This window comes from Triturus cristatus, chromosome 3_2 (genome assembly GCF_964204655.1).
Source record: "Triturus cristatus chromosome 3_2, aTriCri1.1, whole genome shotgun sequence".
NCBI classification, from domain to species: Eukaryota; Metazoa; Chordata; class Amphibia; order Caudata; family Salamandridae; genus Triturus; species Triturus cristatus.
The window spans coordinates 364,653,300-364,669,324 of NC_140584.1; positions in this window are offsets into that span (position 1 = coordinate 364,653,300).

A 16,025-nucleotide genomic window follows, 5' to 3' on the forward strand; every position below is an offset into this window, starting at 1 on the left:
CTTGTGACTATGGAAGTTAATAGTCTATACACAAGTATTAAACATGAAAAAGGACTTGAAGCGGTTAAATATTTTCTATACACAAAATCTGCCAGTTATTTACAACATTCCAACATGATCCTAGATCTTTTAAATCTAGTTCTATCAAACAATTTCTTTTATTATAGAGATGACTTATACCATCAGAAAACCGGGACAGCTATGGGTGCTAAGTTTGCACCTTCGTATGCGAACCTTTTTATGGGTCACTATGAAAGGGAACATGCTTGGAAATCTAGTGACACTTTTGATGACAACATTGTCTATTGAGGCAGATAGATAGACAATATTTTTATGATTTGGAACGGGAGTGAGGATAAATTGAAACTTTTTCATAGTCATTTGAATACTAACAATCATAATATAACTGTCACTCTTGAATATAGTACGGAAAAAATAGTCTTTTTAGACGTTGAAATGTATGTCAGTAAGGGACATTTAGAGTCGAGACTCTATCGGAAACCCACATCTACAAATTCTATTTTACATGCCAGGTCAGGACATCTCAAAAGACAGATCGACAATATCCCGTATGGGGAATTTCTGAGAGCCAAAAGAAACTGCAGCGATGAGAGAGAATATCTGAACATCAGCAAAGATATTACTGAAAGATTCCTCAAAAGAGGATACGAGAAAAAGATTGTAGATCAAGCTAGAAACAAAGCATTTAAAGTGAAAAGAGACACATTATTATATGACAGACCTAGACTAGAAATGGACAAGAAAGAAGTGATCAGATATATCACGACTTATAGTGATGGCAACAATAGAGTATTTAGATCACTCTGTAAACATTGGGAAGTGTTAACGATCGATAAAGATATCTCTGATTTTCTGGGGGACAAACCTAATATGGTGTACAAAAAAGCCCCCACATTAAGGAGTATTCTCAGTCCAAGCGATACACGATCATATCCTATACACAACATTGATCATGGTCAACAGTTATGGACTAGTCAACCAACACCAGGTTCATACAGATGCAGTCAATGTATCTGTTGTAAACATGTCAAAAACAAAACGACAACCTTTAATGACTTTACTAACAAAAAAACGTATAAAATCAAATCCTTTATTAATTGCAATACGAGCTACTGCATATATGTAACGACTTGCGTGTGTAAAAAGATATATGTAGGTTCGTCAACGAGAAAGCTTAAAACAAGATGGATGGAACATCTTAGAGCAATTAACAATTGTGACCCGAAATATCCAATGGCAGTTCATTTTAAAGAAAAACATAGACGAAATGAATTGAACAATATTGAGTTAATGGGAATTGAACAAGTCACAATTGATAGGAGAGGAGGTGATCTAGAAGCGAAACTGAGATCCAGGGAAACGTTTTGGATTAATAAACTACAAGCGGTTAAGTTTGGTCTTAACATTGATAGAGAGATTTACACCCTTCTGATATCATATGGACTCTAAATGCCCCATGACTAAATAGTATTCATAAATATTTTTTTCACTGACTTTTGATTCTCAAACTGTTTATTGATCCCGTACCTCCTGTGCAAAAATGAATAATGACTAGTAGTGAGTGTTAGATGAACTAATATCAATTATGTTATATTATATGTTGTCTTAAGATTACTGCATTCACTGATAGTACAATATTGAGATATTCCTCTATGATGGTGAACTTAAAACTTTATTATATTCTAATTACAACTGACTTTGTGATCACTGACCATATGGGTCTTCTATGTTTTTTCAAGAATTGTGTTGTAGGACCTAATGTTCAAAATGTCATTAACTTAAACTCAAGTCAACCTATGAGATAGCTCACTTAACTATAACCCCATACTATCATATCCAGTAATACGGGGGTTCTAGTCCACCTCAATGAGTTGAGAGAAATAAAGATCATCTATATAATTTTTAAGTAGAAACAAATACATAGATGGATCGAGTGTTGATATAATGGTATAAATTGGTAATAGATTTCTTTATTCTTTACATTCTAAATATATAGATTGGGGAGCCTTTATGTTCACTTTTTACTCCAATCATAGAGTAACAAGGATAGTTAATAATGTAAATAACTTATCCTTATAACTACACATCTTGGTTTTAAATAATATGATAGCTCACTTAGTCAGAAGACAGATTTTTTTGTGTTTACTGCGTTAGGAGTTCGAATCCCATTTTGGGATGCTAGGTATTGTTCTATTTTTCACTCAAAAATCATATTTATCTTGTATCAATAAAATTAAGGCACACATGGGCTCTACTGACAAATAACATGGTTTTCAATTAAAATAATTCTACGTTTTTACCGGCAACTACTGATAATGTATTTAAGTGAGGTGGCACTTTAAACATTTTCCCGCCGTTTTTTCAATCTATCAATTATAGGAGGAGCATAAGTAGCAGTAGGGTAACACCGACAGTTCACTTGCTGAACAGACGGATCGAGCTCTGGACGTAAATCGACTTAGCGGTAAGAAGGAACCCATGCGTACTCACACTCGAGTCTAATTGAGGGGTTCTTAACATTGTTAGCTTAGATGAAGCTGGACTTTTGCTTGTTACACTCTGAACTTATCTGATAGTAGTATTGAAAGCTATTTTACTTGTGTTGATTTGTCCATAGTACTACCTTCACTATTTACAGTGTTTTTATATCTAGATTAACACTGTGTTGATTATAACGCTGTATACATTTTGCAGAGATGGTTCATCGTGAACATGGGTAGTCAAGTGGGACCTAATTTACAGCTTGTTATTACCTTTGAAACGCAGGAACTATATTTTGGAAGCCTAGAGGGATCTAAATGTCTGCTCAAATTTATTGTTTTTTAGATCTTATCATGGAACGCTAAAAACATAAATCTTCGAATTGACCGGATTCTAATTGATAAATACTGAATAGTGGAATTTGAACATAAATAAGGTGAGATTATTTTAGTTTGGTACAAAGAAACTTGGGTCTAATTAGACAAGTCATTGAACATTTTATTAAAATAATAAATTTATACTTTAGGAACCGTTTCTAAAATAGGGAGCTTGAATTAATTTGGAACAATATTGGAGCCATTCTAACAGAGATCACACAAGGATTAAAAAGGTACAATTTTGTCGCACGTCCAACTGACTATTAAATCGTATAGTTATTAAATATTCACATTGATACATTTTGAGCTCAGGACAGATTAATAATAGGCCAGTCCTCCATGTTTTCCCCTTTTTCGCTCTCTTTTTCGCTTTCTCTTTCTTTTTCTCTTTTCACTCCTTTTTCTAACTCCTTTCTGTATTTAGCCACGGGGTACTGTTGATAAGTATAATGATGGAGTTCTTCTTCAATTTGAATATAATTTTTTTTTTCTATGTATGTGTATTTTGTGAACAAACAAGTATGCTTATATGAAATAGTATAATGATGGAGTCATTCTTTTATTTGAATATTGAATTTTTATCAAAATGTGTTTAATTTGTAAATAAAAAAGTATGTCTATATGAGCTCTAAAATATACAATTTTCTGTTTATGTGACAGCCCTGAAGAAGCGCAGTTGGCGCGAAACACGTGTTGGCACATTGTGTGTTACTTTTTGTGAACTTTGACTTCTGACGGAACAAGAATAAAAACAAATGAATAAGAAGACTTATCATCTGTTCTTTTTTTGAATGTTAGACTTACATTGATCTCAGAAGAATTTGTGTCTAATATACTGTACTACACTGGTGGGGACCAGTGTCCGAGACTGTTTTAAGCGCCGGGCAATTGACCTGTAACCCACAATCTTTTTTATCTATAATCAATATTAACGGGTGCAAGGTGCTTTCTTGAAAGTGTTTCTATTTTCAATAATTTGTCTATTATGGCCAAACATTTTGATAAACGTGAGTGTCTAGCCAAAGATTTATTTTCAGGAGTGCTAGGAACAGGGAGTGGGGGAGGCAGAGAGACAAATAAAAGGAGCTTGAAAGATCTGTTTATTCAATTGGAAAGACTTCATAGAAAAGAATCTGCCAAATGGTGGGATGCCATGACCCTCAGAAAATATTTGGATGCTGAGAGAACACCTAGAGGTCTTAGAATCAATATCTTTCCAGCTATAGAAGATCTAGATGAACAAAAGGCTGAGAAATGGGAGGAAAGACTAAAAGCAACATCCAAGGATCTTATGATTATGCTCATTGAATTTGCAGAAGATGAGAGAAAGAAACTATTAGTTGAAATAGAGAACATTAAGAAAGAAATAGAAAGTTTAAACTGTCCAGAAAATACTCTAAAAAATTATGACATTCTAGATAAAATAATGGACTCCTATCAAGTTGAATTACAAGAAAAAAAGAGAATTAAATTTGCTAGAGATGAAAGGGATTACAAGTACGGGAGAGTGTATACATATGCCAGGAAATTCGATGGGTCTATTCGGTATGATGAGCGAAGGGATAATAGTCTGTCTAAAGATAGAACCCGAATTACAACACTTGGGGATACCTCCAGTACTGGTCTTAGCAGTAGTGAATCAGATTTAGAAAAATCGACTAGAGAGGAAGTAGGAGCAGGGTCCAGGACTTCGATTTTTTAAAGGAACTCAAGAGAATTCAGAGAGTACAATTTCAAACAGGGGGCAGGGATCGAGAACAGGAATTGAGAGAAGGAGAGGTAAGAAAGGAGGGGGTAACAGAACCTTCCGTAGAAGACAGAAACAAAGATGGAGTAAGAACCAGGTCTCAACTACAGAGAGAAACTATGATGAGAAAATAGAAAACCTTATTGTTAATTTATCACACAAAATTCTCACCGAAAATGAAATAAGTGTTCTTAACAAAGGTTTGAGCTTTGCACCAACGCACAAATGGGATGACTTACAAGCAAAAGTAGATGTGAATAGATTTGCCAGAACTTTGAAACTGAAGAAATATTTTCATAACAAACCTGATCCTAAGCGAACCATTTGTATTGAGAACACTATTAGCAAGATGTCGATTAGAGAACTTAATGACATTGGTTGTCTAGTAAATTTGGATGATGAGACGAATTATGATATTGAGGATATTGCATCAGATTTGAACATAACAACAGATTGTAGTATACCCAGTAATCTGAAACCAAAATCTAAGTTTGTACCTCCTATAAAAGGAGAGAATGTTATTGATATTTTTACCAATCTTGTCATGAAGGACTTTGATAAGGAAATGTACAGTAATAGCAAATGTAATTTGAATAAAGATGAATTTAAAGCACTGCAAAACCTGTGTAATGACAAAAGCATTATTATAAGGCAGGCTGATAAAGGTGGTAATGTGGTAATTTTAGACCATAATGACTATCATAAGGAAGCATTAAAACAACTCAGAGATTGTCAAAGCTGTGGGAAAGCTGATACAGTACAAATTACTAAAGCGAGAGAGACCATTAAAAATACACTCAGTCCCTATCTAGATAAACAACTTATAGATAGAGATGAATTCAATTATTTGTTAGTGGATAAAGCCAAGATATTGATTATTTACTTTCTGCCTAAAATACATAAAGGAGGAAAAACGCCACCGGGACGACCCATAATATCGGGTATAGATAGCATGACTGAGCATATATCGGAATATATCGATATGTTTTTGATGCCATTTGTGAAAACTTTGGTGTCTTATATCAAAGACACCAAAGACTTTTTGCGTCAAGTTGGGAATATTGACTGGGAGAAGGGATACATTCTTGTGACTATGGACGTTAATAGTCTATACACAAGTATTAAACATGAAAAAGGAATTGAAGCGGTTAAATATTTTCTATACACAAAATCTGCCAGTTATTTACAACATTCCAACATGATCCTAGATCTTTTAAATCTAGTTCTATCAAACAATTTCTTTTATTATAGAGATGACTTATACCATCAGAAAACCGGGACAGCTATGGGCGCTAAGTTTGCACCTTCGTATGCGAACCTTTTTATGGGTCACTATGAAAGGGAACATGCTTGGAAATCTAGTGACACTTTTGATGACAACATTGTCTATTGGGGCAGATTTATAGACAATATTTTTATGATTTGGAATGGGAGTGAGGATAAATTGAAACTTTTTCATAGTCATTTGAATACTAACAATCATAATATAACTGTCACTCTTGAATATAGTACGGAAAAAATAGTCTTTTTAGACGTTGAAATGTATGTCAGTAAGGGACATTTAGAGTCGAGACTCTATTGGAAACCCACATCTACAAATTCTATTTTACATGCCAGGTCAGGACATCTCAAAAGGCAGATCGACAATATCCCGTATGGGGAATTTGTGAGAGCCAAAAGAAACTGCAGCGATGAGAGAGAATATCTGAACATCAGCAAAGATATTACTGAAAGATTCCTCAAAAGAGGGTACGAGAAAAAGATTGTAGATCAAGCTAGAAACAAAGCATTTAAAGTGAAAAGAGACACATTATTATATGACAGACCTAGACTAGAAATGGACAAGAAAGAAGTGATCAGATTTATCACGACTTATAGTGATGGCAACAATAGAGTATTTAGATCACTCTGTAAACATTGGGAAGTGTTAACGATCGATGAAGATATCTCTGATTTTCTGGGGGACAAACCTAATATGGTGTACAAAAAAGCCCCCACATTAAGGAGTATTCTCAGTCCAAGCGATACACGATCATATCCTATACACAACATTGATCATGGTCAACAGTTACGGACTAGTCAACCAACACCAGGTTCATACAGATGCAGTCAATGTATCTGTTGTAAACATGTCAAAAACAAAACGACAACCTTTAATGACTTTACTAACAAAAAGACGTATAAAATCAAATCCTTTATTAATTGCAATACGAGCTACTGCGTATATGTAATGACTTGCGTGTGTAAAAAGATATATGTAGGTTCGTCAACGAGAAAGCTTAAAACAAGATGGATGGAACATCTTAGAGCAATTAAAAATTGTGACCCGAAATATCCAATGGCAGTTCATTTTAAAGAAAAACATATACGAAATGAATTGAACAATATTGAGTTAATGGGAATTGAACAAGTCACAATTGATAGGAGAGGAGGTGATCTAGAAGCGAAACTGAGATCCAGGGAAACGTTTTGGATTAATAAACTACAAGCGGTTAAGTTTGGTCTTAACATTGATAGAGAGATTTACACCCTTCTGATATAATATGGACTCTAAATGCCCCATGACTAAATAGTATTCATAAATATCTTTTTCACTGACTTTTGATTCTCAAACTGTTTATTGATCCCGTACCTCCTGTGCAAAAATGAATAATGACTAGTAGTGAGTGTTAGATGAACTAATATCAATTATGTTATATTATATGTTGTCTTAAGATTGCTGCATTCACGGATAGTACAATATTGAGATATTCCTCTATGATGGTGAACTTAAAACTTTATTATATTCTAATTACAACTGACTTTGTGATCACTGACCATATGGGTCTTCTATGTTTTTTCAAGAATTGTGTTGTAGGACCTAATGTTCAAAATGTCATTAAAAATAACTCAAGTCAACCTATGAGATAGCTCACTTAACTATAACGCCATACTATCATATCCAGTAATACGGGGGTTCTAGTCCACCACAATGAGTTGAGAGAAATAAAGATCATCGATATAATTTTTAAGTACAAACAAATACATAGATGGATCGAGTGTTGATATAATGGTATAAATTGGTAATAGATTTCTTTATTCTTTACATTTTAAATATATAGATTGGGGAGCCTTTATGTTCACTTTTTACTCCAATCATAGAGTAACAAGGATAGTTAATAATGTAAATAACTTATCCTTCTAACTACACATCTTGGTTTTAAATAATATGATAGCTCACTTAGTCAGAAGACAGATATTTTTGTGTTTACTGCGTTAGGAGTTCGAATCCCATTTTGGGATGGTAGGTATTGTTCTATTTTTCGCTCAAAAATCATGTTACTATTTATCTTGTATCAATAAAATTAAGGCACACATGGGCTCTACTGACAAATAACATGGTTTTCAATTAAAATAATTCTACGTTTTTACCGGCAACTACTGATAATGTATTTAAGTGAGGTGGCACTTTAAACATTTTCCCGCCGTTTTTTCAATCTATCAATTATAGGAGGAGCATAAATAGCAGTAGGGTAACACCGGCAGTTCACTTGCTGAACAGACGGATCGAGCTCTGGACGTAAATCGACTTAGCGGTAAGAAGGAACCCATGCGTACTCACACTCGAGTCTAATTGAGGGGTTCTTAACATTGTTAGCTTAGATGAAGCTGGACTTTTGCTTGTTACACTCTGAACTTATCTGATAGTAGTATTGAAAGCTATTTTACTTGTGTTGATTTGTCCATAGTACTACCTTCACTATTTACAGTGTTTTTATATCTAGATTAACACTGTGTTGATTATAACGCTGTATACATTTTGCAGAGATGGTTCATAGTGAACATGGGTAGTCAAGTGGGACCTAATTTACAGCTTGTTATTACCTTTGAAACGCAGGAACTATATTTTGGAAGCCTAGGGGGATCTAAAAGTCTGCTCAAATGTATTGTTTTTTAGATCTTATCATGGAACGCTAAAAACATAAATCTTAGAATTGACCGGATTCTAATTGATAAATACTGAATAGTGGAATTTGAACATAAATAAGGTGAGATTATTTTAGTTTGGTACAAAGAAACTTGGGTCTAATTAGACAAGTCATTGAACATTTTATTAAAATAATAAATTTATACTTTAGGAACCGTTTCTAAAATAGGGAGCTTGAATTAATTTGGAACAATATTGGAGCCATTCTAACAGAGATAACACAAGGATTAAAAAGGTACAATTTTGTCGCACGTCCAACTGACTATTAAATCGTATAGTTATTAAATATTCACATTGATACATTTTGAGCTCAGGACAGATTAATAATAGGCCAGTCCTCCATGTTTTCCCCTTTTTCGCTCTCTTTTTCGCTTTCTCTTTCTTTTTCTCTTTTCACTCCTTTTTCCAACTCCTTGCTGTATTTAGCCACGGGGTACTGTTGATAAGTATAATGATGGAGTTCTTCTTCAATTTGGATATAATTTTTTTTTTTTCTATGTATGTGTATTTTGTGAACAAACAAGTATGCTTATATAAAATAGTATAATGATGGAGTCATTCTTTTATTTGAATATTGACTTTTTATCAAAATGTGTTTAATTTGTAAATAAAAAAGTATGTCTATATGAGCTCTAAAATATAAAATTTTCTGTTTATGTGACAGCCCTGAAGAAGCGCAGTTGGCGCGAAACACGTGTTGGCACATTGTGTGTTACTTTTTGTGAACTTTGACTTCTGACGGAACAAGAATAAAAACGAATGAATAAGAAGACTTATCATCTGTTCTTTTTTTGAATGTTAGACTTACATTGATCTCAGAAGAATTTGTGTCTAATATATATATATATGTTGTATGTAATTTTTATTTTTTTTGTCCTCTTCTCACCTATAAACTGCTAGCAGGACATATCCGGTCTGCGTTGATAGCGTGGCGCCCTCCGACCGCCTGCACTTGTTTAGGTTATCCAACCATTCCCTTTTTATCATCCGGGATTTAGGTGTTAATCATAGGACCATGATATGTTTTGTCTAATGTTAAGTCTGATTTAGTGTCTTATTTATATGTTCTTTCAGCCCTGACGAAGTTCCAGGTGCGGAACGAAACGCGTTGGCTGATGTCCAATGTTTTAACTTCAAGCACAATAAAGAATACTTTGAATATACTTAGAGCTCTCTGACTTCACTCTGGTGCACCTTCCCATATTTACAAAATGTATCCATCTGGTCTCCAGTGGAGTGGAAGTGCGGCGAACTCAGGAAGTTGGTGCACAGACTTTTTAATTGTTCGTTTTCATTTAGGAATTGAAGTGCCGAACCCTGGTCAGCCGCATTGTGTCCTATTCGAGAGTTAAAAAGTGTGGTGGTGTGTAGTGTGTGTGTGTTGTGCGTTAGTGTTATTATGGTAGTAGGGAGAGGAGGGTGTTGGTTGGACAAATGATGGAAGGATGAATATGCATTTGTTAGTGATAAAAGGCTGTCTGTTAGGTGTAATTAGAGCAGGGAGCGTGTGTCTGGATGGCATGTAGTTATGTATGGTGCTAAATGGAGTTGTGTGAGTGATGAGTGGATTGGTTAGTGGTATAGGATAGAGTTGTGTACTGTTTGTAGGTGATGGTGGGTATGTGTGGTAGTTGGGATCGAAAGGTGTATAGATGTGGTTTGGTTGGGTTTGTAGTGCATGCTGGTACATTGATCGGTGCAGAGGGTTGTGTGTGGTGTACATTTGGTGCGAATGTGTTGCTATGTTTGTGGATGGAATGGGGTGGCTTTTACTGAATGCGAACATGGGCAGCATTTCTGGCCCTAGTCCCGACCAGACTCGAACAGGCTCAAACAGGTAATTGCGCTTGTCCTCTATGCCCTTAGCCTCGACGCCCGGGGTAGACGCCCTAAGCCTCGGCCTTTTATAGCCCTAGTAATCAGGTGACCCCTTCAGCCAATGTAAACCCTAACCCCTAACCCTATCCAATCACAACACTAGCCCTAACATGTAGAACCAATAGGAGACAAGTGCCCAACAGCCAATCTTAGCCGTAGTCCAAGCACCCAATAACTTTTAAAAACCCTGAGCTCTACGTCCGATAGAGGCCCAAGCCCCACCAGTAGTTCCAACCCAAGTCCAAGCAATCAATGGCACAGGAAGCCCTAGTCCTTACTTTCAATAGAAAGCTCAACCCTACTCTTAGTTTCACACCTAGTCCAGCAGCCAATAACACCAGAAGCCCTAATCGCTACTTCTAATTATCATTGATGACATCACTAACTACATCACTGGTGATATCATCCAACAAATATGACAGTTTGATGCAAAGGAAAAAGGTAGAGTAATAAACAGAGAACAGACAGTCTAAAATGGCAGGTCTTCCTATAATGGATAATGGGAAGTTACTCCACTTCTCTAATAGATTGTGTATCTTCTATATTAGTGGATGTTAGTTTCATTTGTAAAGGCCCGCTACGTCTTACGAGACGCAGATGCGTAAATACGTTTGAGGTGTTTTCTGATAATTTACTGCTAAGAATTCCAGAAGCGATTGAGGTAAAGTATTAAAGAGTAGTATCTCTGTTTTAGCTTTATTTACTTCATGCCCTTTGACTTCGAAGATGGTAGCAATGATCTGAAATAGGATTTTTAAATAAGTTTGTTAGCATTCGTATAAAAAAGCAGTACCCTGAGGACAATGGATCTGATTGCTTGTGCATCTCTTACTGCATTAGCCAAAGACAATGTAAATAGCGAACAAAATTGGTGACAGCACGCGCTCCTTTTTGGTGTCCCGTGTTACATTAGTATCACTGACAGCTCTTCCATTTGCTATTAGTTATGCCAAAGGACTTTCTTAAAGAGAAACCATCATCCTTATTATTTGAATGGGAAAAGCGATTTTCTGAAGCATTTTGAACAGAAACCTCCACCAAACTAAGTCAAAGGATTTTTCTGCATTTAAAAAAATAATTGCTGCCTGGGGTTTGGTGGTTACAAAGTAGTCTGTTGCTTCTATCAGAAAGTGGGTACTGGCATACATTCGCTATCAAAGACTAAATCCATTATCAGTCTTACTTACAAGTAACAAGATTACTGCATCTATACGCAAGAAAATTAATTTGGAAATATTCTACAATCCATATTTAACATATGATGATAGGATCTGGGATCGGTTGGATCCTTCCTTTTTTAATGATTTATAAGGATTTCCTTGTTAAAAAGATTGTGTAATCTTACCCCCTGTAAGGATATGATTACATTGTTTTGTAAAGGGGCTCTGCTGGATTGCCATCCTCTTCTAAAGCTTTACCTTTTGGAAGATTTTTAATAATTAATACTAGGTCTTCTTGCTGGTATGGACCTATTAACTCCAAGTCCTGTGGAGAGGTTAAGTAGGGGATTTCCAATTGCCATAAAATTGTGAAATATCTTCATTGGAAATATTTAACTATTCACAGTAGCTATTTAAAAAAAGATCCCATATCTATGTCCGAGATGGGTTGTAATTGATAGAATTTGTCCCAGGATCTAGTATTTTTGTGACTATGTTAGTTGCGGAGCAAGTTTTAATCAGCATAGCTAATGGTTTACCTGAGTATTCCCTGTCTTCGTAAGTTTACTTCCCTACTATCTGAGAATGAACTAGCTCCCTTTGCAATAGATATTGCTTTTCAAATGATCCATTGCCAATTCCCATTCATGGTAATTCCACTTATTATTTTCCAATTTCAAATTTGCTCTTGCTCAGATAATAGCATTTTGAAATGTCAACAAATCCTGTTTCTCATTTATTTGTGTAGAAAAGGCTATTGCCTCACCTATAAGCTCAGCTTTGTAAGCCTCCTATATATTCCCCCGAGAGGATATATCTAAACTTTTCTTAAATCATTATTTTGCTTAATCTTTCATCTTTTGAATGAAATTATCATTTGTAACTCTCAATTGATCTAATTTCCACTTGAAGATGGGTTTTGGTACTGGCATCAAGAATAGATTTAAATTTTGAGCTGCATAATCAGAGAATCACTTGGGGAAACATGCAAAGAGTGTATGTTTTAGGTTTTTAGAGATCAAGAAGAAATCTATGCAGTAGGTTGTCTGAAATCACTTTAGGAAGAATGTAAATTGCTTTTGTGCACTATGGAACCTCTGTGGATCTATAACTCCGAGTTCCGTTTTGAGAGTGCAGAGGGCTCTTGCGATACATGACTGTCTCTTTGTAATATCAACTTTAGATATGTCCAGGGTTGTAGATGGGAGAAAATTAAAATTCCCACCCATTATAATTACATTCTGGAAATCAAGCAGTCCTGTAGTTAAATCATAAATGGATTTTGAATTGACTTCCAAACACCGCAACAGTTGTCAGTGTTTCTGCAAGATGGTCCCCAAAAACGTATTTGTCCTTAAAATTGCTACTCCTCTATATGGTGCTGAGCCCAAAGATAAGGCTACTGGAATAAAAGGGGATACCATCGTTGATGTTTTTCACGTGTTTTAAAAAAAATTCTCTTTCAGTAGTAGTATTGAAAGGCATTGTTTGTTGAACCAAGGTAGTAATGGTTTCATGTTTACCAATATAGTTAGGAGAAGAGATACAAAAGTAGCGTTTGAGCTAACTGTCTATACACTCTGCTCCCCATCTTGATTAGTGAATTGTTCATTTTGCAAGCCTTTCTGCAGGTGCCCTTTAGCGAGATTAGTATGAAAGTTTGCTTTCCTGATTGAACCTCTCGGAATGGGGCAGAGGGCTTTGTAGAGGATTCTGAACTGATCTCTTCGATGGGATTAGGAGTGGCATTTCCATTCCCTGAGTTCATTATTGTGCTGCTCTGTTTGGATCTTGCCCCTAGCTGATGATGAGGAGGTTTCGTTGCAAAAACAGAATATGTCTTGTTTAGGACATCAGATTTTGTCACTGAGGTCACATTAGGCTGATTAATCTCTAATTCAATTGTGGGACATTCCTCAACCCTGCTTTTGTATTCAAGGATTATGTGTTGTCCCGCTGATAAGCGAAAGAGCTTTTTCTGTTATTCTTATTCTGACTTGTGATACTACATATTTCATATTCCCCTGTGAGCACTGATGTTTGAATATGAGTATCGTCTGCACTACTACAGCTTGAGGTATTTTATGCTTTTTTCCTTGTCATGTGAAACCACTAGTATGCCATCCATTGTTTTAGCTCATCTATGCTGTTACAGAAGAGGACCAAACACAAGCACAATAACTTTGGTTCTTCTAGCCTGAAGTACCAGGCCACATCAGCTCTGAACAAGAACATAAGCAACCAGTCTGGACTTGGAGGGGCGTGACCAAGTTTGCATGGAGTGAAGACGCAGCGCTCTGTGCTCTCGACAGGCTGGCTGGCTGACAGTTTTATGAGATTATGCCTCCTACGGGGGATGTAAATTGGTACCCTATCACTGGTGAGAGCATTGACAGACACATTTTGCAGTGATCTACACCCGTTGGTGAGCCTGTTCCTGGGAACCAGGGAAAAGGGTGGCAAGCTGCCGGCCATGAAATAGATTCTCAAGCAGTCACAATAGGAGTGAGGTGGCAAATATGAACAGTGTCCTGGTAGGTTCCAGGAGAAATACATACTAAGAGGTCTAGGCGCCTGCAGGGGGCGGGCAGTGCCTGCTGGATTTTCATGTGACAACATGTCACATAGCTGCTGGGGGGCCCCGGAGGAAAAGATAGCCCGCCCCCGCCTAGGTCTAACTGGAAATGACTGAAACTGATTGGGGAGAAGGTAGAAGCTGAGACCCATTTTGTTGCGCTGGGGCTGCAATGGGGGGGCCTTGACTGTGGGGAGGTGCCACCTCTATTTGAGACCAACCAGGGTGCCTACTGAGTACTGCCATAAAACACACTGCTTGGAAAAGTTAACGGCTAACTAGCACTGCTGCCAGATTTAGTTCATGGCAGAGGATCCTGCAAGAGGTTGTTTGCATCTGGGGCATCAGGTGGCGCCCTACGATCATTCACTGCTCTTTGGTGAGGATGGAGTCAGCATCTGCAGAGTAGTCGGGGCCCTGCTCGTCCATCTCTGAAAAAGCAGGACTAGACAGAATACTGGAGGGTATTTCTGCATCCTGAAAGGCGCCAGGGGCAAAAATAGACATAGTAGCAGTGACTTGGGCCACCTGCGAGCCAATCAAAGGAAACTCACTGATAAAGTGCACACAGCCAAAATGACACTTGGAGAACTAACACCAAGGAAAGACGTCTGGATGAGAATGTGTCAACATTGACAGACACCATATGCATATTGGAAATTAGGGTTGACGATGCAGAAGACAGCAACAGGAAGAACAATATTCGTTTAGTGGGCATGCCTGAAGGAAAGGAGGGGACAGACATGATACACTATCTAGAAAGGTGGCTGAAAGAACTATTGCTGCCCCAGGAACAGTCACAGTTCTTTGCCCTGGACAGGTTGCATCGGGTGCTGACCCTGAACCCACACCGGGGACGCAGCCGAGGCCTATTGTTGCTCGACTTCTACACTTCAGAGTTAGAGACTTGATTCTTCAGCGAGCCAGACAGACTGGCTTCTTTGCTGTTGGAAACCACAAGGTCATCATCTTCCCGGACTCTACCCTAGTGGTCCAAAGGATGACAGCATCATTCCAGAAAGTGAAAAGAATGTAGGGGCATATTATCAAGCACGACGTTAAAATCATCGCCGCTTTAGCGGCAGAAAACTGCCGCTAAAGCGGCGATAATGGGCTTGATAATATGCCACAGAGAATTCCAATAGAAGCCCATGTTGACACCAGAACATGGGCTTCTATGGGAATTGTTCCTTTAACAAACGAGACGGACCAAGTGGTGTGCATGAGAGTTTGGGTAGAGGCAACAATGTTGGATATGAAAGCCCTCACACACCCACTTCACCGGACGGCTGTTGGATAAAAGATCTCCATAAGAGTGTTCCCTAATAAGGAGCCCGTCAGGTATTGCACCAGCCGACTCGACGTGGAGCAGCCCGATGATGAAGCATGACATCCTGATGGGTGTGTGAGGGTTTCCATATCCAACATTGTTGCCTCTACCCAAACTCTCATGCACACCACTTGGTCCGTCTCGTTTGTTAAAGGAACAGCTTCGACACTTTTTTGGTTGTACATTTTAGGGCTCGCTTAGCTGGACCTCCTTTCCAAAGCCCTGTTCGCCCCCCCTTTTTTCTTTACATACTTCTATGGGAACTCTCATGGCCATATTATCAAGCTCATTATCGCCACTTTAGTGGCAGTTTTCTGCCGCTAAAGCGGCGATAATTTTAACGCCGTTTCTTGATAATATGCCCTGATGAGAGTTGCAGGACTGCAATACATGTTACTATACCTGCCAAGGTTTAAAGTGCTCCCCAGAAGACAATGCCTACTTCTTTTTAGAACAAAAGACAAATGATCCTTGAGGAATCATTTAAGT